Source organism: Pinus tabuliformis, chromosome X (assembly GCF_031772625.1).
Source record: "Pinus tabuliformis cultivar Carrire ecotype Pingquan chromosome X, CPIR1, whole genome shotgun sequence".
In the NCBI taxonomy this organism is placed as follows: Eukaryota; Viridiplantae; Streptophyta; class Pinopsida; order Pinales; family Pinaceae; genus Pinus; species Pinus tabuliformis.
In genome coordinates, this window is record NC_142308.1 from 1,054,320,210 (window position 1) to 1,054,348,070 (window position 27,861).

Consider the following 27,861-nt stretch of genomic DNA (forward strand, 5'->3'; position numbering starts at 1 on the left):
ATTTGGGAAGAAATATTATTTTCCCTTTGCACTAGTGTTGCAACTAATGGGACAAAGCATATCAATGCCAGTGACACGTACAAATATAAATAACATGGAAGCAGAGAACAAAGACAACATAAATTTCTCTAATTTACCCCAGGTCTCTTCACAAAAGCATGTTAGTTGGTTTCATCCAGCAACCTGTGCCTCATCTGGGTTAATGGAGATGTATCAAAATGGAACATTTAGTGGCACTAAAATAATGTTTAGAGGTTCAGAACCCATTGAAGGTAGCACACATATGCATGAAAAAATCATAAGTTCAGTTAAAACTATACCTCATGTTCCAAAGTTCATGCCTTCTGTGCATCTTGTATCAAATGGGCTCTCTGGAATTTCTACCCCTTCTTGGACAGTCCCTGGCAAAGGCAATAATGCTTTTATGGAATCCTCTCTTTTGAGAACAAAATCTCTCTTCTAGGGTACACCATTCCTTGAAGAAAAAGAGAAGGGATTACCATGTACAAGTGGTTACAATAGAAATCTATGGATATATTTTATTGTTCCTCTTGATTTTTAGAGTACAAAGGTTGTAAAGGGCTCTAGTTCTACAAAAGTCTTAAGATCATATAGGCCAACACCCACTAGTACGCATCTAAATAGATATCAAAGATCTGATCTTGATATTTATCTTCAAAATGGACACAAATGCATCCAATCCCCTTAGTTTTTGGGATCTAATCCCATACAAAACTTAAAAAAGGAACCAAAGAAAACAAAAACACTAAACAAAAAAAATGTGAAATTTTCTTTATGCAACAAAAAGGTTTGCAATGTAGAAATATGCACATTGAATCAGAACCAAACTGAAATAAATATAGAAGAAGAGGATGGGTACAATTTTGTTTATGATCATCTGGATTCATCTCATAGATCTTTTCCATATAGTGATAGAAGGATAAGTATGTCAATCCCAAAAGTGCAAAAACGTCAGAGAAACTTAAATAAAAATCACTTGCAAGAATTCCTTGTTCAGAAGGATGCTTATGTTGGTGAGCTTTCCAATAGAAATGTGGATAATATGGACTCTGTGGGACAAGAGGTAACTTCTGTTAAATAAGTGGATGGAAACAATACTTTAAAATGAATGTTTTGTTTTCAAAAATATAGCACAACTTTGGTTATGTAACCATACTACAAATTTTAACAATGGGAAAAGTAATAATTTATTTCAATGGACAAAGTAACTCAGCTTTGTTGCCACATGTAAATTCCCAAGCCAATTAGACATCTAGGAAGAAATATTTTTTCCCTCTGCACCAGTGCTACAGCTAATGGGGCGAAGCATATCAATTCCAACAACATGTGTAGATAAAAAGAACATGGCAGAAGAGAACATAGACAACATAAAATTTTCTAATAACTTTTCCCAACGACTTCCTTAGTATGATTGCTGCTCATATATGAAATTTGTAGATTCCTTTCTATTGATGCTTGAAATTCACATAACACTACATTTTTTGGCTTTTGAATTGTTTTAAACTCACTAAGTATCAAATCTAAGCATTTATGGGCTGGACACCTTGCTCTTGAGCCTGATGTCACCCCGAGATTTGTAAAAGTGTCATAAAACTATTGGTTTATGATTTTCTAAGGGTATATCTCATCTGCTTGAGTTTTTTATGTTTGTCAAATAACATACCAGAATGGCATAAATGTTTTAGTAATTTGAGGGAAAAAATTGCCTAGAATGATTTCCTTTAACCACAATCCACTACATAAACTAAGCTAATTCATAAAATCTCATTTTTTTGACAATAACATAAACTAAGCTAAGATCATAAAATATTATACCCTTGTTCCTTTTCTAAGATAGTTTGGTATTTAAATTTAATGGAGATATATGCTTCTATAAATCCATAGGCATAATAGCTCTATAATCACTAAAAAAATTAAACGCATCAATTACATATGTGAATCCTACGTAATTAGATCTGAATCTGTAAAGGGATGGATAACCCTTGTTGTTTATTTGGTTCAAGAAGCTACATAGAGATAGCCATACTTGTGGTAAGAAGTGATCATAATGGCACTGTGCTCAAGTCTACTGAGCTTTACAATTCCAAGCAAGGAACTTGGGAAACTCTACCTGACATTCATTCTCCATGGAAACTCTGTTAAGGTTTTTTCATGGACGGGAAGTTTTATGTCATAGGAGGCATGTCAAGCCCCATAGTTTCCTTGACATGTGGAGAAGAGTTTAATATTCAAACAAGGACTTGGAGAAGGATACGTGACATGTTTCCTGGAGGGAACAGAGTGACTCATGCTCCCCTATTAGTTGTTTTAGTTAATAATCAACTATATGTAGTTGAGTATTCTAGAAATGAAGAAATATAACAAGGAGAATAACACATGGGGTGTTTTCGGTAGGTTTCCATTGAGGGTAGATTCAAATAATGGTTGGGGTCTAAAATTCAGGGCCTATGGTAATGAGATTATAGTAATTGGTGGGCAGAGAGGACCTGAAGGTGAATGCATTGTAGTGAATTCATGGAGGCCTACCTCTGATGTTGGGAGGCCAATAGATTGGAAAGTCCTTGTAGTCAAGCGACATGCTGGAGTGTTTATTTACAATCGTGTAGTAATGAGTTGTTTATTTGGTAATTATTCTTGGTCTCGTCAGTCTATTGTTGTTCTGTATTTTTCAAAGATTAGACTTGTCCACATGATATGTTATAGAATGAGCCAATACTATATGACCTTGCTTAGCCATAGTTTTTGCAAGAAATTTCCCATAATTACCAAATACAACTATACCAATCTTGAAATTATTTTTAGTTTCAAAGTATTCACTTTCCTTGGATTCATTACCAAAAGGCTAAGCAACATCTAATGCTTTAATATTCAGATGTCTGAGAAGGGAACTATATTCTCCATTTTGTTTCTTCCCAACATAAAACAAAGAAGTTGATCTACTGTAGCATATTTGTGTTGGAATCAAGGGTTGTTTGACACCAAAGAATCAATGTGAAGACTAAAAATAAATAGCTAAAGGTTTAACTGAGGCAACCATGCATTGAAACATCAGACATCTCCAAGCTTTTGGTGTACTTTACTGCATCTTGTGATGTAAGTTTAGACAGATTGAGCCCTTAGATTTTATGACAGAGAGAGGAACATAATGCAGCTTGTACTTCTAGAACACCTATTATTCATGGTTAATACGAAGTCAAGTTTTTCTATTGGAAAACAAAGCCTGCAATTTCACTAAGACAAGACAAATTTATTACCAGTAGAATATATGATGGTAAAACAATATTTGATAAGTCAATCTACATGTATTGAACCTCAAAACCTTTAGGACCAACATGAAATCTATAAACTAACCCTTTTTTATAAAAAATTTAGAATTATCCTGCATCGATTAACAATATAAAACCCTCAATAGTGTTAAAGTACAAAATATTTAGAAGGTTAAAATGCTTAAAACCCTAATAGATACTCCAAAGTGTCCAGATTCGTAATATCCAAAATAATAATTCATTTAGTATACTTTCACCTACTAAGGGACATTATCATTTAAAAAAACGTATCATAGAGGATTCACATAATAACTGTATAGAGAATGTCTCATACATCAATTGGTTTCTAAGGTATTAACGTTTCATTCCAAGATTCATTGATTGACATACATATAGAGTTCCCAAATTAGAAATATTTATTTCAACCATGCTGATTATCAAATTTAACACCTAATACCTTATCGACTCACCAAAAAACAAATTTAAACGTCCAAGTTCGTCTTCAAGGGCAAAGATGGAGCACCTCGAAACCAAAAATTAATTATAGCTTTAAACAACAGAAAACTCAACAAAGTTGACCAAAATTGCAAAGAGAAAATGGTGATATTTACCTGAAACTATTTCCAAACCCTTGCACTAATTAGAAAAATGTTTGGACCAGAGTGTATTTAATGAAAAAAAATCCTTTTCAAACATTGAGCTTCTATGTGCATACAAGAATCCAACAGAACATTGGAGGCATTATATGCATAGTTTATTCTTTAAAATTTAGATGGTCGTTTCCCGAGCCAAACTAATTCTCCTGATGATCTTCCATCTATTTTTCATGATGATGTGGTTACGGGATCTGTCCATTGATCTTTCTATCTAATTATTCTCAGGGAAATATGCAATGTGAAGCCTGAGATCATGGACCTAGGCCATTAAAATTTAACCCATTAGAGACCACTTTCACCCCACCCTATACTCACAACCTTGAAAACAAACTGTCAAGCTCATATCTTACTCGCAAATTAAGATTCAAACTCCATAGTGAAAGCGCCTGAAATGCAGCGTGAATTCAACCAGAAATCGTATGCGAATCAAACTGCATACCCCTGGGCCCTAAAATCTAGGGTGAATTCAACCTAGCCTCATTTTTCTAGAAACAAAAAGGGAAAAATAGCCCCTAACCAGTCCCATACCTGGAAATCGAGGCGATCTGGAGAAAATTCTACCTTCAAACTGGGCGAATAGAGCTTGGAATGTTTATCCACCCTATTTTTGATGGGCTAGAATATAATAATTATTTAATTTTTAAATTTTTTTGGGCTAACTGTTGAAAAGGGGTGTAATTAAAAAAATTCGCCCCTCCAAAATATGAAACGCCTTAAATTTTTCCCATGGGCTAAGATTCACCCCTAAAACTTTCTATGCTCATTATTGCTTGACCACATCCCTTAGATCACCATTAAGTCTCTCCATTTCATTTTGAATACATTATGCCTTGAGTAAACCTAGTGCTGCTCACTTCTTAGTAAATATACACCTAGAGAAGAAGTCTAACCTGACACCTAACATATCCATTAAATCAAAGCATCGAAGCCTTATTTCCCAAATCCATTTTTGACATATCCACAATCTCAATATTAGATCAATTATCAAGCCATGTTTCCAGAGTGTCTATATGAAACCTTTCTTCATATCCTTTGGAACAAAGTAGTTAAGCCATCATGAGAGGAATACCCGAGCTACTCTCACTCAAGATTCAAGGTTTATTAGGCTTTGATACCAATTGCAAGAATAAAAGTACAAGAGAAAATAATTAATTACCAACAATAATAAAATTCATTGTAACAAAAACCATGATTATCCTAAAAACCCTATACAAAGAAAACCAACTCCTAATAGATCTATTAGTCTTTTCCAAAAGGCATCTTACTATGGAGTCATAAAGTCATTAGATATGCTATATTACATCAAATACCATGGGAAAAACCATAGGTTATTGAAACCTTGGGCCTGTAAACCATTGATGGTAAACCCATTAATTATCACATCAAAATGACTCCATGACTAAGTCAAGTTTAACCTGACATCCCCCCCTTTAAACTTGAATTAGGGTTTCGCTTGACCAAATCCAACGAAGTTGGAAAGTGAAGCTCCACCACTCACCTCCAAGCCCTACCCCTCTCAAATTCTATAAACAAGGTATCCAAGAATCCTACATGCTCCCTTTATCATCTAGGTTTACCCCTATGCTTTAGTGGTAATTTACCAAGAGTACACATGCCTTTTCATATCTTATAGTCATATACCCATTTAAATACAACTCATTTAATATTTTTTTTCATTGTTTCTATCTCAATATTAACAAATGTTTCCCTCTTCTTACCTTCATCTAAGACTGATTCTCTCCTTGGCCCACTCAAACCCTTGGTCACAAACATTTCCAACTCTTGCAAATACTCTCACCCATGTCCATTTCACATGGTAAACCTTAGTGAAATATCCCCATGAAATCCCCAAACTTGATTGTATTGCACATTGTTGAAAAATGAACGATTTGTCATTAAACACTTAGGTCCAAGAGACTTCACCAATCTCACATCGAACTACTTATTTCCTTACAATGATCTATGGCATTTCTAGTGAGAGTTTTATCTCCACATGTATCATTCTTACCTGGTGTTGAGCATCATACCACTCTCATAAAAGGGTTCAGGTTAACCCATGTTTTGATACCAATTTTTAGGAAGAAAGTGAGAGAAAATAATAACTATAACATATAACACGCAAACATAAATCAAACATAACATATAATAACTATAACTATAACTATAACTATAACTATAACATATCAATAGATCTATTACTCCCTTGACCAAACTTAGCCAAGACAAGGGCCATCACCGCTTACCTCTAGTGTCCTTTGAATGGAGTATCCCCAAGAATTTTAAAAGCTCCATTACATGTAATCCATAGGATCAATATAATGGGTCACCAATACCATGTGATCAAAACCACCAATGTTGACCTAATAACTTTGAATCTTTCTCTGAATTAAGTTTAACCTAACAAGGATATATTCCTTGGTTGTATAAGACATTGAAATACAATGCCATGAGCGTTTTACAGCTAGATGAGATTCTTAGAATGCTCTATAGTGAGTATATTTACTTATCCATGAGAGGAAATTGCTTGGGTTGATGATTGAGCTAAATTCTTGTATCTTTGTTCCTTTTCCCCAATGAGCTCATAGATCAAATTGGGAGTGGATTTGTATTGGATGTAGATGTGTTGATAGTTGGAAAAATTCCTTTACGAGGAAAGGGAAAACTACCCAATAGAAACTCCTAATTAGACTTTCTCTCATTTGATTTAGTGATTTACTCCAGTATGTGGGCTCATGTAGCTGCTAACAAAATTTTATTCTAGATAGGAGGCTTATTCATTTAAGATATCAACTATTTCTTATTCTTTTTCAAGTAATGTTCCTAATCAATATACATAAATAAAATTGACTATATTATTTACCCTATCTCAGCTAAGAGTAGTGAACTTAAAATCTTAGATGCAAAACTAAACAATAAATAACTAAGGAAAGGAGAAATCCATAATTCCCAGTAATTATGAAATATGAATGAATGACATGAATTATAGAATATAACGTCAAACATATCCACATCTAAATGTAACCAATTGATATATATAAGATATTGAAATTCAAACAATGAAAATAATTTAAATGCTACCGAAAAAACCATAAACATTTATAGAGTAACGAAAGAACAATATTAACACAAAAATTGAATTGATAATTAAATTTAAATTGTTTCTCTAATTGCATAATTCAGATATATATTCTCAAGCCAAAGAAAACACAACATTTTTTAGTCAACTCAATAGTAGTATCATATCCTTTCCTCATGCACCCCTCCTTCCCTAGGTCTTCAATTCTTTATTTATTCATGACATAAATGCATAAGTCCAAATTTTGGAATTTCCAGTTCCCCATAACTCTATTCCCCTATTGCAATTTATAGTTTTTAAGACCCCATAATGTGGTACTGCAAACTATCCCTTATATGTTGCAATCCTCACTATCATTTCCAAACAAAACATGATAATGTGGTCCTTCCACATTGTACATCCACTATGCAATCCCTTCCAGAAACCTCGTTCCTAAGCCCCCTAAACAAGTTCCTTTTCTTTCCTCGAAGTCTACAACTATTCATCTCCTCCATGTCCAAAACCAAACCTTCTTCCATTCAACAATTTGGGGAACCCACTCTTCTCTTTTTGATCTCATGGAACAATTCCTTAGCGAAAACATAGACTACCTTTTTGATCTCCATGAAGAAATTCTATGATCTAGTTACGTATTGTTTCCAACAATGATGGTCTCTTCCATCTAATGGTCTTGTACCCTCTATACAGTATTCTCATGACACCTCTTTCACTGTAATTCTTGGAACTTTCAAAAATTGATTTCGTGACGTACTAATGAGATCTAGATAACATATCCCTTTTCTCATCTATGATCATGTGGCACTACCTTTTCTACAATTGATTAAGCATAACATCCTCCATTATGATTTGGTTCACCTCTTCTTGATTTTGTGACACCATATTAGCAATATAATCCTTTTACTATTTGGCTTCCACATGGTTAAATTACAACTACAATCTTTGTGTATCCATGGTAAGCATTTTGATGAAAACCTAACCCCGTGATCATTGGCAATCTAAACCTTATGGAAATAGATTATTGTGTTCCCTCTTTCATGCAATCTTGTAGACTTGGCACCCAATGCCCATGATCTACTTATGTGGAAACTAAAACATCGAATTCCTCTCTCAAATTAGTGGTTGACGTTCTTCCAATGAGGTAGTTACATCCCACGATTTCCAAGTTTATCCCCTATCTCGAACAATTGATTGTATCCTCCTTGGTGAACTATCAACCTATTATAAACTATCCTTCGCTTGATGTCGTAATGGTATCTTAAGCCATCTTATCAAACCTTTTCCTCATGTTGAGCTTCTAAGGGATAATGATTTGGCATTGTGGCACCTTTTCCTCATGTCGAGCTTCTAAGGGATTATGATTTGGCATTGTGGCATCATTCCATAGTTATTTTTTTATAAACTTGATAGCTTCTTTATCAACGGGACATTGTGTAGTCAAACAAAAAATAAATAAATTTATTAATTTATACATGGTAAATAAGGAGATAAGTAAACAGAGAAACTCAACAAATTGAAACGATTGGTTTATTTAAGTTTTGTTTTATGGATGTAACCAAAGATCTTTGAACTTTTGATGTGAAACTATACTTCTATTGAATTCTTATCAATTCTTTATCATGATTGGTTGGCTATTGCAGATGGACCGTGAACTAATTAGTTTTATTCAAAATAAAAAGTAGCTTATATGTACGAGAACATTAGCCTGGTGTGAGTGTGGTGATGGGAGATCCGGAAATTTCTTCTTATAAAAAAATAAATTGGAAACCATTTTAGTTAATGAATTCCTTAGGCCTACTCTTTCCAAAAGCCAATTAAAAAAAAACATGTGGAAACCATTATAGTTAATTAATTCTTTCATCATGACATTTGCTTGAATGTACGTTCAAGCATTAAAACTATATTCTAATAAAATAGGCATATTGCTACATATTATAACAATAAAATCGTAGTGGAGGACCATCAAACTATCATAACAAAAATCATGTTGTTATCACTATATTTTGAAAATTCTCACAAATGCAGGCTTACGTCAAGGCACTAAGTCTCAAGTGCGAGCCAAAACAAAGTAGGGAAAAGATCAATAAGAATTCATGAATTTTGAAAACCAACGAGGATTGTGTTTCGTCAAAGAACAGAATTGTGTAATTTTTTTTAATGAAATACCAAGCTTTCGTGAAAAACAATGCTTTGCACATTATAAAAATTGAACTCGTTTTCATACTTTTATATATATTCGTTTGAGACATGATTGATTTGCATGAGTAAACCGTAATGAAATTATTTTTAATCTGCCGAAGAAAATAAATTACAAAAAAAATACAATTTTTAAAACAAAGTTTTGAGGCTCATAAAGATGATGCATTATTTAACATAAATCTATCTACTCATTTTCACTCTTTATCCTTTCAAGAAATGAATTTTGCTCCTAACATTAATTATCCTCAATATTTAGTTGAATTACTTTGTCTCACCAAAATGTTGAGTTAACTCAATTATGTATGGAAAACTAAATCTGGGTAAAAATGTTAAATCATTAAGATAATCTAATTTTTAAGAAAAATAAAGGTATGAAACCATTTTAATAAATTCAAGTTAGTGTAAACAATGTTGAACGAGTAGAAAGAAAAATCAAATTAAATGGCAAAACCATGCGAGAAGACAAGTAGCTTTCATCACACAACAATCTAGTCTCTAAATTCATGTTCATTAAACTAAAACAAATACATTTTGATTTTCATAAAATATTTGTTTAATGATTTATTAATCTTATTCTGAACATGACATAATAACACAAATACCCCTTTCATGGTTTCATGCCAAAAAACATCATATCATCGAGTCAATATTCCATAAAAGATAGAGCAAAAGAATTATTCATAAAAGAACTCAAAACTTAATAAGAATAATAACTGACAAAGATAAGTTGTCTAAACATAGAATCACCAATTCAAATTAAGAAATATAAGACAAATGACAAGAAAACAAAATAATTTCAAAATTTAATTAGGGAAGGGGGCTTTACTTTCAACTAAAAATTAATAGTTGTTATGGGCTCAACAAACGGTGACACATTGACCAAGGTAGTTATCTTTGTTTAATAATTCTTAAAAGAGTTATTCACACCTAATGTTAAAGGTAAGCTCAATGACTATAAAGATATATTTCTTTTTTATGGGTACCACCATGTGTTCTTAAACTGAAAAGATATTTTCACTAAGCACAAACATTAGGTAAAAGGAAATCAAACTTTCTGAGCCAATTCATGAAGTTAATTTTTTCCATAGCTTTAATCCACCGATGATTGATTGAAGGTGCAACATAGGGATTTCAGTTTAGGTGAGTAAGATGGTTACCTATGTGTATTCCCCATCGCTCTTTACCTGGAATCACTTTATGGCGCGAGTGACCATAGTCTTGATGAATTTGCTTGTACCTTCTACACTATACACAATGCCTCCAACTTTCCTTTTTTTTTTATACGTAAAGATATACATACATAAACATATACATATGTATGTGTGTATGTATGTACGTATGCATTGCATATGCAACTGAGTGTTAGAGAAGCACGATGATATGAGAATTTTTTAGATTTTCTTGGTAGATTACTCACTTGCAAAGTTTATGCTAAGCCCTTCCTCAATCATTATAGAAATCAATAATTGGGTGTTAGGGAAGCAACATGATATGAAAATGTTTTAGATTTACTTGGTAGTTTACTCACTTTAAAAGTTTATGCTAATATCTTTCCTCCCTCAATCATTATAGAAATCAACTTTTTACTATGAGGTGGATGGTGCTCAATAGAATGTTGGTATTATGACAGGTTGGCATGTTGGCATTGATGTCAGCTTCGTGGTGGATCGTGGTCTTTATGAATTGTTGGTACTTAGCCTATTGAATAAGTGTGTAAGGATGTTGTATAGGTGTGTAATAACGTTGTGGTGAAGAAATTAACATATCTGAGTAGTGATAGTTAAGTTCTCAATGTGTACAAGCACTACCATCGGCTTGCCCCTATCATAGAGCTACCCTAACTTACAGTCGTGGCCTTTTCATGACATGCATAGGAAATTTTATTTGAGTTTGTAGTTACATGCTTGCAACACTGCATGTAGGGGGTGAAAAGGAAATACCTCCGTTTATACCACTTCATTTTCCCAAGGTTTTGGTTGTGATTGAGTTGATTATGTCCTCATTAGTTGATCCTATTAACTCTTGACCTAGTCTCATTCATTTTGGCCTCTATATATGTATGAATGGATTTATGAAGAGATCATTGTGTTAGTGGTGTTGATTTGGCTCATGTTTGATAGTTGGGCACGTCCATATAATGGAATGTATTATTGTTTTGATCTAGTGCACTGAGTTTGGAGGGATCATTATTAAAATAATGAAATCATTATAATGGAAACAGTTGGTCTAGTCAAAGCCTAGTGGCTCCACATCATTTCTTTTATTAAGTTCAAGTTAGATTAGGGGGAAAATATATTTTATCATGAAGCTTGTTGGGTCCTTCAATTTTGGACAATTTTTGATCAATTTTGTTGGAAAAGATAAGTGGAAATAATCAGCAGGAGTAAAAAAGGAAAAGGAAAAAAATGCTAGAAAGTGGAACCAAAAAGGAGAAACTGGCAAGAGAAGGAGAAAAATTAGTTACCTTGGGATTTGTCGAAGTCGTGGAAGAAGAATATATATGCCAATTTTGAAAGAATCAAGCGGAAGTGGGCGAAGTGGTTATATTTTGTCAAAGAGATCAAGTTGGACTATATCAAGCAAGTGGGATCAAGATAGAGAAGCAAATCTATAAAAGCTACATGGATTGAGCCAAATGCAAAGGAAATAGAGAGAACTATGCTGACATGCTACCAGAATGAAGTATGAGTAATTCTAAGAGTAATACATTGTAATCTAGTCATGTTCTATAAAAGAGTGATATGATTGTGAGATATTGCATATCTTTGATGGATCTGAATTATAAATGGCTTGGGTCTAATATAAAATAAAAGGATACTATTGTGAGGTTTGTTTCTATGTATTTGTGCATCAATAATCATGTTTTGGGTGCCATCTTAAAATTTCTTTTATAATGTTGTAGTACATTATTTGATATCTATCTCTACGAACGATTTATATTTAAATGTCTGAACATTTCTGAATGTTTGCACCGATAATGTGTATTACATGTAGGGGTCTAAATATTGACACCATCTAAAATCCTTACATAAAATTTAATGCCTTAGCACACCTTATGTGAAACCATTGAGGAATGAAAATACCAACGTTGTACTAGAATATGACGAAAATATTTGTTGGAAACTTGAGGTTGTACCCTAGCTCTATAAGGTAAAACTTTCAACCAACAAATTGTTTCATTTCTAGGACTTGAAAATAAGTTGGGGTTTTAGACCATGGTGTCAAGGATTGTCAAGAGTAGCATTCAGGAAAGGTGGTATGAGTAACATGATTTGTTTATCCTACACCAAGCTTAGTTGAGAGAAAAAAATTAGATTGGGTTACGAAGGAAGTTCTATTTGAAAAATCTGCATGAGATTAATATGAAATTTTCTATTATAAATTCCTTGAGGAATTATATAATTGGTTACATAGACTATAGATTAAGGTAGGAACTACGTACCTTACTCAATCATTCAGAACCTGGACCACAACTGACTTGGTTGCGTTGTACTGGTTAGACACTGAATTAACCAGAGCTATCAACTTCTAGGTCGAAGTAATTTTGGAGAGCTATATCATTGAATTTGCTGTGGAGAATCACAAGTATTGATCTGTAAACATTCGTGGATATTCCACTGGACAATCCATCACAACAGATCTAATAATATTATATTAAAACTATGAAAATTCTAAACTATTACAGTTTATTAAAATTTAAGATCTGTGGATTTCACTGTAATTAGTGCATGCATGTGAATGAAAATTATGCAGAAATGTAGAGAATGATAAAATAGGTACACACACACACAAGACACAAGATATGTTCTTTGGGAAATCCTTTAAGGAGAAAACCCAACTGGAAGGTGAGGTCGATTCACTCTCTTTCTCTATTTGGAAATATGGTTGCAGGTACAAAGAAGTAATGCTTGTGGCTCGTGGGCTACTACAGTGCACATATCCTTTGTGTGTGTTCTACCTCCTATCTCTCCTAGCTATCTTTGCTCAACTATGGAACAAAATTCTCTCGAAAGAATGGAATGCCTTTTCCTCCTAGTGGATCAGTTATAGCACAAACTAATAACCTACTTGTGGTTAAGTTCGACTACATCATCTCTTAACTAGAGTTACAAAATAGACTCTTTTATAGTCTTTTACATTAAAAACACATGCCTAGCCGCTTTTCCATGAATTATGGGGTTGACGCGACATCCTCCCGAATTATAGGTGTGAAAGCAAGAAGGTCAACTTCTGGGTGACATAACCTTTTCATACAGACTCCGATTAACGCGCTTCTTGTGCCGTTGGAAAGTTATTTGTGTGTAGAATAGCATGAAAGAGCGCTATGCTAAGAAGCAAATTTTTACCCCCAAAAAATATCGTTTGATGCCTTAAAACACTCCTGGAAGGTTTCAGACCCTGTTTCGCCAAACTGGGTCCCCCCATAAAAACGGTCCCGTGAGATGATTGCTCCACCTTTTCCACTCCAAAGGCATCAAGATGGGTGACATGCAATATAATGATCCAATTCAGATCACACCTCCCCATTTTGGGAGGTTTTGGTCCCAAAAGGATTTTACTGAATGAGGTGAGGAAAATTTTCATCCACCTTCTCTCTAGTGTACCATTTAGCTTTGCTTGGAATTTGTCCCTTCAACCCAATCTACCAAAGTTCATGTTGCCCTTGTCTTTTAGTTATGGACCTCTTGTACAAAATTGTATCCTCTGTCAACTCTGGCTGAGCGTCTAGTGCCAAATCCTTCACAGAAGGTAGGATATGTTCCTCTTCCTGATCTAACATGGAAGGCTCATAGAGTTTCAAATTCTCAACATTCACAACTGAGTAAATGCACATATATGGTGGTAAACTGAGTCGATAGGAATTATCACCCACCTTTTCTAGTATCTCAAGGGACCATACCTTAGAGCCTTGATTTTCTTACCAGGCCCTTGCAACCTCTCCTTGTTCAACTATAGCCATACTCTCTCTCCCACCTTAAATGATTTCTCTATTCTGTGCTAATCATTCCTAGCCTTATACTTCTCCTACGACTTCTGCAATTTTTCTTATACCTGTAGATGGATCTTCTTGATATTCTCTATAAATTTTCAAGCCTCAAAGAATCTCTTGTAAGATCTTCCCTCACTCCTCCTTGCTGCCCATATTCAATATCCAAAGGTGAAGGTGGAAAATATCCAAAACAAGTCTCAAATGGGGACTTTCTTGTATAAGTGTGGATTGCTTAGTTATAAGAGTTTTTTATATATACCAAATTTTCATCCTAGGTCTTCAGATGCTTCTGTTTGTTTCCCCTCAAAAGCTGCACCAAAGTCCTATTAACTACTTCTGTTTGCCCAATGGTATGTGGATGAAATGTTGCAGATCTCTTCAACTTTATGTCCATCTTCTCCCATAATGTAACCCAGAATGCAATAAGAAATGTTTTGTCCCTGTTTGAAATTATTCTCCTTGGTATCCCAAATTGCACCTAGAACTGTCCAAAGAACAAGCTTTTTGATTCTTATTTGATGATGTTCTTTTTACAGGGCATCAGAACACACATTTTTCTAAATTTGTTAACTACCATGAATATGTAGTCATGTCCCTTCGTTGTTTTCGATAAACCTCCCACAAATTCCATAAAAATTCTTTCCCAAGGATGAGTAGGTACAAGTAAGGGATGATACAAACCTTGTTTTCTATTGCTAGGCTTGTTGGTACAACAAAGCATGCATCCTCTTATGAACCTAGCTACTTGCTCTTGCATCTTGGGCCAATACACATACCTCTGCAAGTTAGCCAGGATCTTCCCTACACAAAAGTGCCCTGCAACCTTGGAGGTGTGATCCTCTCTAATCAACAAACACTCACCTTTAGGAACACATAGCTTATCCAACCTATAGAGTAACCCCTCTTGGAGATGGTAGTCAACAGTGTTGTTGCCATCGTGCACATGAATATTACTCTGCAACTATTGATATAGCTCCTTGAAGTCTGCATCTTCTGAATATTCCTCTTTGTATGCATCACGGGTGAATGGCTCCATGTGCATAAGAGTCCCCAAAGCAGTAATCTTTGATGTGGGTGGCCTTGAAAGCATATCAACCAAATTGTTTGTGTCACCCTTCTTATCCTTAATCACCAAATGAAACTACTGTAAAAACCCCATCCACTTGTAATGCCTGGTCTGTTGTAACTTACTCTAGGCCTACAAGTACTATAACGACTAGTGCTCTGTGTGGATTATTGTGTCCTTTCCCATCAGATAGTTCTTCCACTTATTCACAACTTGCACCATGGCATAGAGATCGTTATCATAGGTAGGGTAGTTAAGAACTACCCCATAAAATACTTCATAATGGTAGGAAAGGAGCTTTCCTCCTTACATCAAGACAACTCCCATAGCATACCCACTCGCATCTGTCTCCACTTCAAAGGGCTACTACAAGTTTGGTAATTCTAGAACTAGTTCTTGATTTATATTCTTCTTTAGCTCCTCGAAAGCCTTCTGTTGACCTTTTCCCCACTGGAAACTCTTGCCACTTGTAATGGCGTGGAGTGGTGCTGCTACTGCTGAAAATGAGGCTATGAATTTCCTCAGGTATTGTGCTACCCCAATGAAACTCCTAACCTCAGAAGCATTAGTAGGCACCAATCATTTAATGATTCCCTCCATCTTGGAAGGATCTATATTCAACTCTCCTCCACCGATCACATACCCCAGATACACCAAATATTACTGTGCAAACTCACATTTCTTGCCATTTGCTAGCAGTTGGTGCTTCTTCAATGTTTCCAGCACCTGCGTCAATTGTGAAATATGATTCTCCTAGGTAGAAATATATACTAGTATATCATCCAGATAGACAATAACATATGAATCTATAAACATGCACAGTATATCATTCATTAATATCATAAACATGGTTGGTGCATTACATAGGCCAAATGGCATAACTAACAATCCATACAAACCTTTTCTGATTTTGAAGGTAGTTTTCCATGTGTCTTGCTATTTGGCTCGAACCTGGTGATATCCAAACTTCAAATCTAGCTTGGTGAAATACTTTTCTTGTTGCAACTGATCTAGCATATCGTCTATCTCGGGTAGGGGGTATATATTATTGAGTGTGATTTTATTCAACGCCCTGTAATCTATACACATCTTCCAAGTCCCATACTCCTTTGGCATAATGATGATGGGTGACCCACATGGTGATGTACTCGGTCGAATGAAACCCCATTCCAACAGTTGTTGCAAAAATTTCTTCACCTCACTTGTTCCTATAACGAACTAACTATACAACCCAATATTTGGAAATGGGGAGTCTAGCAATAGATGGATTTGGTGCTTCACTTCTCTCTAAGGTGGTAACCCTTTAGGTTCTCGAAGCACATCCTTGTATGTCTGTAACATCTCCTCTAATTATTATTTTTGTTTCTTAGTACACCCCTCCAAGGATGCCTTTCCTATTATTAACTCCTCTTCAAATTGACTTTCTCTTAAAAATAATAAAACATACTTCTTGTTGGAACTCACCAATTTCTTGGCTTGGTTGGCACTTACCAGTGAATTTTTTTACTTTCCTTTGTGCGCGTTAATGATGAATGATTTTCCATCCTTGATGAGTTGGTACTGGTGAGATCTCCTCATGAATATTGAATCACACATGTACATGTATGGACTCCTAAACACGACTCCACATACATCAAGGGGAACCGCATCCAGATTCATCAATAAAATAAACATAGATAGCAAATTTAATTTTGCACTGTTTTGTTATGTTCAATTCCACATCCTTATTTACCCATCCCAGTGGATATGGGTTTGGATGATCACGTACTTCCAGCCCCAACTTCTTGACCAACTCTGGTGCAATGAGATTCACCTGTGATCCTTAGTCAAATAAAGCATCAATCTTTGTCTTCTTGACCTATATCTTTATATGGAAGAGTTTGGTCATTTATTTCTCTTCCTGTTGCTAAAGGCTACTCAGATTCACCTCCTTCTACACTGATGTATATATGATCTTCTCATCCACATCCGAGCTTCTTTCAACTTGTTTTCTCAAATAAGTGGCCATTAAATTCTTCTTCTTATTATCTTTCTTCTTGTTCTTTGAGTTTAGCTCTAGATGCAACTTTTAGCAATTATCCTATATATTGTCATCAACGTTGCAGTGGTTGCTAGAATATTGGCATTGGTGTGCTGTGGCTACCTTTGTTTTATCTCTTCCCCCTTTTTTCTTCTTCTTCCCCTCCTTAGAAGCTTCTTGTTGCTCCTTCTTTGAATGACTTGATTCCACTCTTTTCAGGCGTATGTTCTCAAAGTATTATGCCTATACACAAGCCTTGTCCATAGATTTAGGCTTGAACAACATTACTTTCTCACACAGATGGTGATGCAGACCCCCAAAATAATTGAGGAGTACATCTGGGTTCTTTGGAGATATACCCAACATTATAGCCATATTTCTAAAGTAATGCCACCGGATCCATTGGTCCTCCACATACCCAATGGGATGAAACTATGACTTAATGAGGGTTTTAAAATCCTCCCACTTAGTCACTGGAGGTTCTCCCTCCAACCTAGGGGTTTTCATGTGGCTCTCCCATTAAGTTAGTTAATGGCCCTCTAATTTAATCCACGCAAATGAGATCTTTTTCCCTTCCTTGATTTCATGGACATTGAAATAAAATTCCAGTTGTTGCAACCAGTGATTCAGCTTTAGAGAATCGATCTCACCATGGTATGGCTTGATATCAAGTTTTTCTTCCATTTTGAATAGGGATTGATTCATGCGCTCAAACTAGGTTGATATTTTCTGGTTTCTTTCTTCAGCTAGTTCTTCGAGTCTTCCTGATCTCTCGATCCCCCTACTTATTTGTCCTCTACATTCGAAACCCCATATTATCCAAATATCCCCAGCTTATTTCTTAGGGTTTCCGTGATGAGGTTTACATTATGGTTTATATCTGTGACTTGTGGTTTAAGCAGTGTAAACCTCACTTATGCAGGATCACGAGGCTCATTTACAAATTCGTCGGCCATGATTAGGGTTTTACGATTTTTAACCCCACTGACCTAGATCCCTTGAAAATATCCACAAATACCCAAATAAACCTTCTCTGATACTAAATGATCTATAAATTATCATGGATATTCCACTGGTCAGTTCGTTACAATAGATCTAATAATAATATATTAAAACTCTGAAAATTCTACAGTATTACAGTTTATTAAATGTTAAGATGTTTGGATTTAACTATAATTAATGTATGCATGCAAATGGAAATTATGCAGAAAAGTAGAGAATGATAATTTGGTGTACACACACACAAGACACAAGATATGCTCTCTGGGAAACCCTTTCGGGAGAAAACCTAGCTGGAAGGTGAGGTTGCTTTCCTCTATTTCTTTGTCTGGAAATATGGCTGCAGGTACAAAGAAGTAATGCCTTTGGCCCGTGGGATGCTACAATGCACAGATCCTCTCTGTGCACTCTATGTCCTATCTCTCTTGGCTATCTTTTCTTAGCTATGGAACAAAATTCTCTAGAAAGAATGGAATGCCTCTTCTTCCTAATGGCCTGGTTATAACACAACCTGATAGCATACTAGTGGTTAAGTTTGACTACATCAACTCTTAACTAGAGTTACAAAATAGACTCTACTAGAGTGTTTTACATCAAAAACACGTGGATAGCTCCTTTTCCATGAATAATGGGGCTGACGCGACATCCTCCCGAACTATAGGTGTGAAAACAAGAAGGTTAACTTCTAAGTGGCATAACTTTTGCGTATATACTTCGATTGATGCGCTTATTGCACCGTTGGAAAGGTATCTGTGTGTATAATAACATGGAAGGATGTGAAATAAAGAAAAAAAATGTTACCCCCAAAAAATATCGTTTGATGCCTCAAAACACTCCCAGAACGTTTCAAACCCCGTTTTGCAAAACTGGGTTCTGCTGGTAAAAACGGTCCCATGAGTTGATTCCTCTACTTTTTCCACTCCAAACGCATCAGGATGGATGAAAAACAATAGAATGGTCTAATTTAGATTAATTACTTCTCCAAAGTCGAAGTAGTATTTAAGTATGGGTTGTAGGGAAGATTGTTAAAAGAGATTCCTTTGTGGATCAAGTTTCTTATGGTTGAAGAGAGAATATTTTCATTTTAGGAGACCAACATGGCAGCGTAAAATCCTAATTAGTAAGTGTATGGATTAGGGGAGGGATTATACCCACTTGTGGAAGAGGAGGGGATGTCACGATGGATGTATAAGAGTTGCGAAAGGCTTGGAATTTTAGGGCACTTAAAAGAGTGTCAATAATCAATGAGTGGTAGGAAATGAAGTTGCAAGAAATTAGGATACAACAAAGGGAGTTGTAGGAGATAGGAGGAGTGTTTAGTAGTTTGAGGTTGCAGATAAGAGGGATGGATAGCCTATATTTTTGGAATAATGAGGTAGGATAAGGATCTAATTCTATCGAAATAGGAGGTGCTAGAGGAGATGTGGTAGGAGAAAAACATAGAGAAAGTGGAGCCCACTAGAAGTCATAAGGAATCCAGAAACATGAGAGACCAAGAGATCTTGTTGTGATGATTGATCAAAGTACTACCATAGATGATGAGATGCATTTTGTTATGTGGGGGTTATTTTTTGAAGATTTTCATTCCTTATAAGTAACAGTCTACAAAGTAGTGGTGCAACTAGTTCTCTCCCTAACCACCCCCTTGTACTTTATCAAAATCAAGTCAATTTTTTTTCAAAATTAGTTAAAACTTTAAATTTTTGGAAGGTTCATAATGACTATGGAGTTGTTGATATATCTAGTAGTTATGGTGGAAGTTTTTAGTTATAGTCTACAACATTTACACAATCTGTTTCATAAGGATTTGTATTAGTTCTGCATGGTAAAACAACGATGGATGGGAATGAAACACGAATATTGACTCAATATCCCAAGTCTTCAATTTGAGGAGATGAAGATGTAGAAAAACATTGGTATATTTGTGAAGACATCTGAAGGGCCAGACAGAATCCCGATGCATCTAACATTATTGAGTTTTATACAACCCTATGGGATAGAGCACTCTGATGGTCTACCAAGTGGTATGATCTAAATATGAATTCAACTCCTGATGTGGTTAAGTGAGAGTTTATTTAGGAATTTAAACTTATAAAAATCAACAAGATTTAGACAAATTATGGGATATTAAACAATGAGAAGGAGAAACTGTATGGGAGTGCATGCATTGTTTTAAGGATGAAATTGGAAAATTGGCTTATTCTATTGATCCTCATCATCATCAAGACTAGTTCATTAATGCTTTGTTTCCGCTAACCAAAATTCCTTTAATGCAATATAATATCGATACATTACAAGATTCCATAAAACATGCTATGAAGATTAAGAAAATGGTTGGATACCCCCAAGAGTATAGTGCAGGTGCTATGTCTAGTGATCTTGCCATCATAGGGCTATAGCACCATATAGATAATTTAATTTAAAGGTTGATGGATACTCTAGTGTGTCCTAGGCATCCACATGTCACACTAGTTGTTAGGTTTAAGGGAATCATACTACTAAGTGCCCAATGTTGTGGGGTACTAGAGCTTCTATTGTGCCTTTGGGACCATCTTTTCCATTGCCTCGATCTACTGCATGAGTTGTGTAAGTTTCTACAAGTGTTCCCTACCAGGGACATACTCAATATGATGTGTCTCCTAATCATCAAGGTACATCCCCCAATGAATATTGTGATATTTTTTGTACTTATGGTCATGCACCTCATCTTTGTCCTATTTTACAAAAGTACTACAATGTTTCAAATAATTTTTTTTATGAGTTATGTGGGTCCTTGAATCACCACACAAACCAGTGAAAATCATTAGATGCTCTAGATGATGCCTGGATCTTACCACATTCTAGGTCAATGAAGTCGTCAAGGACTAGGAGGAGGTTGAATGAGAGGGGGAAGAACTGGAGGTAGGGGCCCGATCCAATGCTACAAGTGTGACCAGGAGGGCCATGTTGCGCGAAATTTTTCATTACCAAGAAGACCATGGTGTTCTCATTTCCTGGTAAGCACACATGCTACTGCATATTGTCAAGAATTAATTGTTATATGGGAAGAGTGCGATAAAAAAAGAGGGGATAATATGATCAATGCAGAACCTAGAATGCTTGAATCAAATCCTCAACCTAGCATTAATATTATCGCTAGAGGAGGAAAAATGACTAAATGAGAGAAATGTATCAGAGAAACTTGTTTTAATAAGGCCCACATCCCCAAAGAAGTCCTATGACCTTATTTGTCAAAAGAAGTATTACAAGGATGCTGCTAAAATATTTAAACAATTGGTAGGATTCTTATAGACCATGAGCAGAAAAACAAGAACGAGGACAGATGAAGAGTCCTCGATCTTTGCAAGCGATGGCTTAACCCATCATGGAGTGGTTTAAACTATTTTTACACATTATGAGTGATGATCAATCATCTGACTAGTTGTGTAAACATATCAAGATTGTTGTCAAGGATGAAGAATCTTCAGAATGGCTTATATATGCTAACTTGCCGAAGCATCATTCCATACGTGTTTGCCATAAAAAGAGAAGAACATGAAGAGAGTTTTGGATTGATGCACAAATTTCTAGCTACCATATCAATTATTCCATGTTAGTTCTAGGATTAGATGTGAATATTTTTTAGGGGAAAACTTTGGAGGTTTTGGGAAGGCCCAAGTTGGTGTTTTCTTCTATTTAGTTATGCATGGACAACCAATATTGTATTCTACCCATTGAATTTTTAGAAGATATTGAGGTTGATATTACTAGAGTAATGACATATGCAGATTTTGATGTCATTGATAATATGGGCGACAAGGATCCTTATCCGGCCTTGTTGGGAATAAATTGGGCATTCAAGAAATAAGCCATTATTGATCATAAGACGGAAACCATGATCTTCGAAGTGGATGTTGTTTGAGTCATACAACCATTGGATCCTTATCAAGGGCCAATATTTATAGAACCCATTGATGATGTAGAAGAGCAAATTTTGGACTAGTTATACCAATTGACTACAGGGAAGAGGGCAGATTATATCAATCCTATAACATATGGTTCTCTCAATTGGAGGACTGTTTAAGATACATAAGTTGTTTTAGACATTGTGTTGGATGATTAGCAACAAGGAGATCATAAGCTATATTCTAGACACATTACAACTATTTAGTGTGCTTGTTGGATCAATATGGGGGTAAGGAATAACACTAATTTTAATGGTATTGGTTATGTTGTTGATTTTATTAAATAAATTGATTCAAATATTGAAGAAGCAAAAATAGTTCCTTTAATGGATATTTCCCTACAAGAAAATCTTGTGTAATGATGGGGAGCTCATCGTAGCTAGTTTCAGAATTAGAATTCAGTTAAGTATGCAATGTTATGTCAGTTCTCTGCTCCTAAAAAGAGTTTGGATTCTATTATGATCTATGAGGGTCATACTAATCCTCAAAATAATGTCCAAGTCTGCAGCTTTGTGTGGACAAAATATAACGTTCTTGTTGAGTTATGGGTGCATCGCTTCATTCACACATTGGGCACATTTTCGTAAGCATGGTATATAAAATAAGAAATGAAAAGATAGACGGTTAAGTGGGATGCATTGATAGCTAAATTTTGTAGTGATTTTTCATTTTCAGATGCGGATGTACATATTGTAGAAGTATTGAAGGTAGTTAAAAGGGTATTGTTTCTTACTGGAAAACATGTTATCAACACTGGTAGCACTGCATATTGTGAAAATCTATATGAATTTGGAATTCCATGAAGTTGTCATCTATGGTAAAATTAATAAATAACTAAAAGAGGATGATTTGGAGGAATTAACGAATTTTTCCTTTAAGGAACCTAAAGGTGAAATGAGTATTAAAGATGATGCAGTGAAAGATGCCCCACACCTAAAGCCTTTGAATATGTAAACACAATATTGAGACTGAAGAGAAGTGAAGGTTAGCTTCCATCAGTGATTATTGTAGAAATTTTGTCTAGGTTAACCCGATAATGCAATATAAATCAAATCAGAATACTATAACCTACTTCTACTATCAATATGCGGAAGCTTAAAGATCGAGCTGAACAATATAACCAGAAGAAGAAGAATCAATGCACAATACACATGAAAATACTTTGGGGAAAGCCTCAGCTAAAAATCCCACACTGTTGTATTATCATATAGGTGGAAATACATAAGAATTATACAAAGCCTTAGCTCTCACAACTAGCCAGCTCTCAGTACAATCCTCACAGATTCTCACGGGCAATATTGGCTTCTCTCCAGCCTTCCTCTCTACCCTCCAAGCTCCTATTTCCTTGCGTTGTTCCTCTGGGATGATTCTCCTTCAACCAAGTGGAAAAATTATTTACCAAGTGGACGATAACCTTCCAAAACTGCGTAATCCTCAAGGATTAAATCCTTGACTGCATGCATGAGTTTTCTCTTTGAGAAAACACATGCAACTGATAGTACACTATCTTTGAATTTAACCTCAACTGGGTCTTTCTCAGAATAGACATGCATGAGTTTCTGATGAGGGAATCTTCAGTTAACTGGAGTAGCACTAGTTGAGTGCATGTATGCATCAACTGACTGTTAACTCTTTATTAGTTCCTCAAACAGTTTGGAACTAATTTATCTGGACTTAACTCAGTACACTGAGTTAACTAGTTACAACTCAAATATAACTCAATCTTATCTCCTTAATTTAAGGGATAACTCTTGCATGACTTCAGAAAGACTTATAACTTGAATTTCTCCAACTAATTAATTCAAAATGAATTAATTAATTATTTCCAAGTAGTTGTTAAAACTAAATTTGATTTTAATTCACAATTTAATTCAAGGACAAATTAAATTGGAATATTCTTGTTACCACATTTCAAAACTCCCTCTCAACAAGAAAGGGACTATCTGCCACCCAGATCCTGTCTCTATGGACTCAAATTTACACTTAGACAATGCCTTTGTCAAAATGTCAGCATCTTGCTCCTCTGTTGAAATATACTGTAGCAACATGATCCTCCCATCATCAACAACTTTCTTTACCTTGTAAAGCCAACGGGAACTCACAACTGACTTGTTCTCTGGTCTCGGAACCACGTCCCAAACACTGTTACGAAAAATGGAGTCATACTCCTGCAACATAGCATCAACCTAAATCGGCTGCGGCACTACTTCCTCAAAGGAAGATCGCTCGGTCTCAATGCATTCCCTAGAAAGGGCCATGTATCCATGTACCTCTCAGGTGACCTCCTCTGTCAGCGCTGAGAAGATGGTGCTCCCACATTCTCTCTCGCATCATCCAACAATCTATCAGCTTCCCTTGTGTGCTTCCATCCATCTCTAGAAGACTCTTCTGGAGTGGATGTCTCCACTCTTGGAACCTCTGCATACGGATGCTCCGCATCAGTCTGAGGTTCCTCCTCCTTAGGAACCAATAGTTCCTCCACAACCTATAGTTGGAACTCCCTCTCAAGGGAAACTCGCATGGCCTTCTACTCATCAAACTTGAGATCTCTGCGAACCACTATCCTCTGACTAGTAGGAAAGTACATCCGATAGTTGTGAGGTGTATCAATGTACCCCACAAATATCCCCAACTCTGCTGTTGGCTCAAGCTTCTTCTTTGCATCCTTTGTCACATGGCAATATACCGATGAGCCAAAGATCCTAAAGTGACCCACATCTGGTCCCTTACAGGAGAAAGCTTCCTCTGGTGTCTTCATTCTAAGTATGTGATGCGGGCTTCTATTCTGCAAATAGATCATTGTGTTGCATGCCTCAGCCCACAAGTGAAGTGGTAGGCCTTGGTTATGCAACATTGCCAGTGTTGCCCCTACAATAGTTCTGTTCTTCCTCTTGGCCACCCCATTCTGCTGTGGGTTATGAGGTGCCATCAACTCTCATTTAATTCCTTCTGCTACATAGAAGTCCTTAAACTCTTGAGAGACATATTCTCCACCATTGTCGCTTCTCAAGGCCTTGATCTTCTTCCTTGACTCTTTCTCGACCAAATATTTGAACTCACAAAACTTTGTGAAAGTTTGATCCTTCTTGTGCATGAAATAAATCCAGCATTTACGAGAATAGTCATTAATGAAAAACACATAATACCTTTTCTTCACTATGGATTCCATTGAGAATGGTCCACACACATCAGTATGAACTCGCTCTAAGATAGCCTCTGCTCGACTGTCTCATTCATGAAAGGAAGACTTGGCTTACTTTCCTAAGGTACAACCTTTGCATGTGTCAACTTGCTCAGGTTTACCTTTGGGAAGTCCTATAGATATCTGCTACATTATCTTCAAAGCCCCATCATGCAAATGGCCCAACCGCCTGTGCCGCAACTTGCCAATGTCTTGGCTTTGCACCAATTTGGCTTTCGTACTCAATGTTTCACAATCATCTACCTCTAGTTTATATATGTTCTTCACTCAAATCCCTATCCTCTTGGTCTGACCTATGGCTATGTGTCTTAGGAATGCCTTTCCTTTACTAAAGACAACATCGTAGTCTTTGTCCTCTAAAATTGTGACCGATACCAAGTTCTTCTTCTGTCCAGGCACATACATCACATCTGTCAAGGTGAGAGGAGCTCCATGCTCCCTCTGAAAAGCAACCGTGTCCACTCCTAAAACATTATACCTTTCGTTGTCACCCATCTCTATGCGCATCTTGAGGTCCTTCTCCTCCAAGGCACTGAATAAATTTTTATCACCAGTCATTTGGAATGAGGCTCCACTGTCAAGATACCAAACACAACCCATCATCGATGACACCATGCATGCGATGAGGGTAAAGTCCATTTCGAACTCAGAGGCTAATGCCTTACCTTCCGATCCTTCCAAGGATCCCTTCTTGGACTTATTTGATGGGAATTTAGTCGCATAATGTCCCATCTCGTGACAATTAAAGCATCTTACTTTAGACATGTCACCTTTCTTCCCTCCATGAGAAGAATTTGATTTGAAATGGGAAGCCTTCCACTTCCCTTTCCTTGCCTTACTTGTTAAGGCCATATTTTCTTCATCATCATTCTTGGATGAAGAACCATCTCGTGTGCTCCTCCTGATCTCCTCCTGCATAAGATTCGACCACAGTGGTTCCCAATCCGGCAGTTTCTCCCTTCCATTCACAGAGTCCTGGTAGATATTCCAACTCTTTGGAAGGCTAAGAAGAGCAAAGCTCATCATATCATCATCGACAGTAGTTATTCCTACACTGCCAAGCTCATCTCTGCAGGTGGTGAGCTTTTTCAAATATGTGGAAATAGTATCACCCTTCTCCATCTTAATTCTTTGAAGCTTATCCTTGAGCGCCAATTTCCTCTGGTCGCTACTGTTCTGGTAGAGGTCCTTCAATGTCTTCCACATTGAAAATGGAGTATCCTTCCCATGGAGACTAGAGACAATATGGTCTCGAACTCCCTTAAGGATTATCTGTGTCGCTTTTGCCACAAACTTCTTCCACTCAGCCAGCTCTTGTGCATTAGTTGAAGCTGGCTTTGGTATTTCTTGATCAATGAATTCATTCAAGCCATTGTCTTCTAATATAGCCTCCATTATATCTTTCCATGCTATGTAATTCGAGCTACCTTCCAAGGCATACTCGAGTCTCAAGCCATAGAATGCCATTGACCAACCTTGAAGTATGATATGTATTCAATTTTCACCTGCAACCCTGAACTTCAAACTTCAAATTCTCTTCTTAGTATACTGTTCACAACTCTGATACCATGTAGAAAATTTTTCTGCAAATCCAGCTTTGATACCATGTAGAAAATCTTTCTACAAATCCAGCTTTGATACCATGTAGAAATTCTGTGTAGGTTAACCTGATAATGCAATATAAATCAAATCAGAATACTATAACCTAGTTCTACTATCAATATGCGGAAGCTTAAAAATCGCGTTGAACAATATAACCAGAAGAAGAAGAATCAATATGCAATACACATGAAAATCCTTTGAGGAAAGCCTCAGCTAAAAACCCCACACTATTGAATTATCATATAGGTGGAAATACATAGGAATTATATAAAGCCTTAGCTCTCATAGCTAGCCAGCTCTCAGTACAATCCTTACAGATGCTCACAAGCAACCTTGGCTTCTCTCCAGCCTTCCTCTCTGCCCTCCAAGCTCCTATTTCCTTGTGTTGTTCCTCTGGGATGATTCTCCTTCAACCAAGTGGAAAACTCATTTACCAAGTGGATGATAACCTTCCAAAACTGCACAATCCTCAAGGATTAAATCCTTGATTGCATGCATGAGTTTTCTCTTTGAGAAAACACAAGCAACTGATAGTACACTATCCTTGGCTTTAATCTCAACTCGGTCTTTCTCAGTATAAACATGCATGAGTTTCTGATGAGGGAATCTTCAGTTAACTAGAGTAGCGCTAGTTGAGTGTATGCATGCATCAACTTACTGTTAACTCTTTATTAGTTCCTCAAACAGTTTGGAACTAATTTAACTGGACTTAACTTAGTAAACTGAGTTAACTAATTACAACTCAAATATAAATCAATTTTATCTCCTTAATTTAAGGGATAACTCTTGCATGACTCCAGAAAGACTTCTAACTTGAATTTCT

The 27,861-nt window shown here is 36.1% G+C and overlaps 1 pseudogene; it reads left to right on the plus strand.

Annotated features, from left to right (window-relative positions):
- Positions 1–1,992: 1,992 nt before the first annotated feature.
- LOC149143440 (F-box/kelch-repeat protein At5g60570 pseudogene) overlaps positions 1,993–27,861 on the plus strand; it is a 61,738-nt pseudogene continuing 35,869 nt past the window's right edge.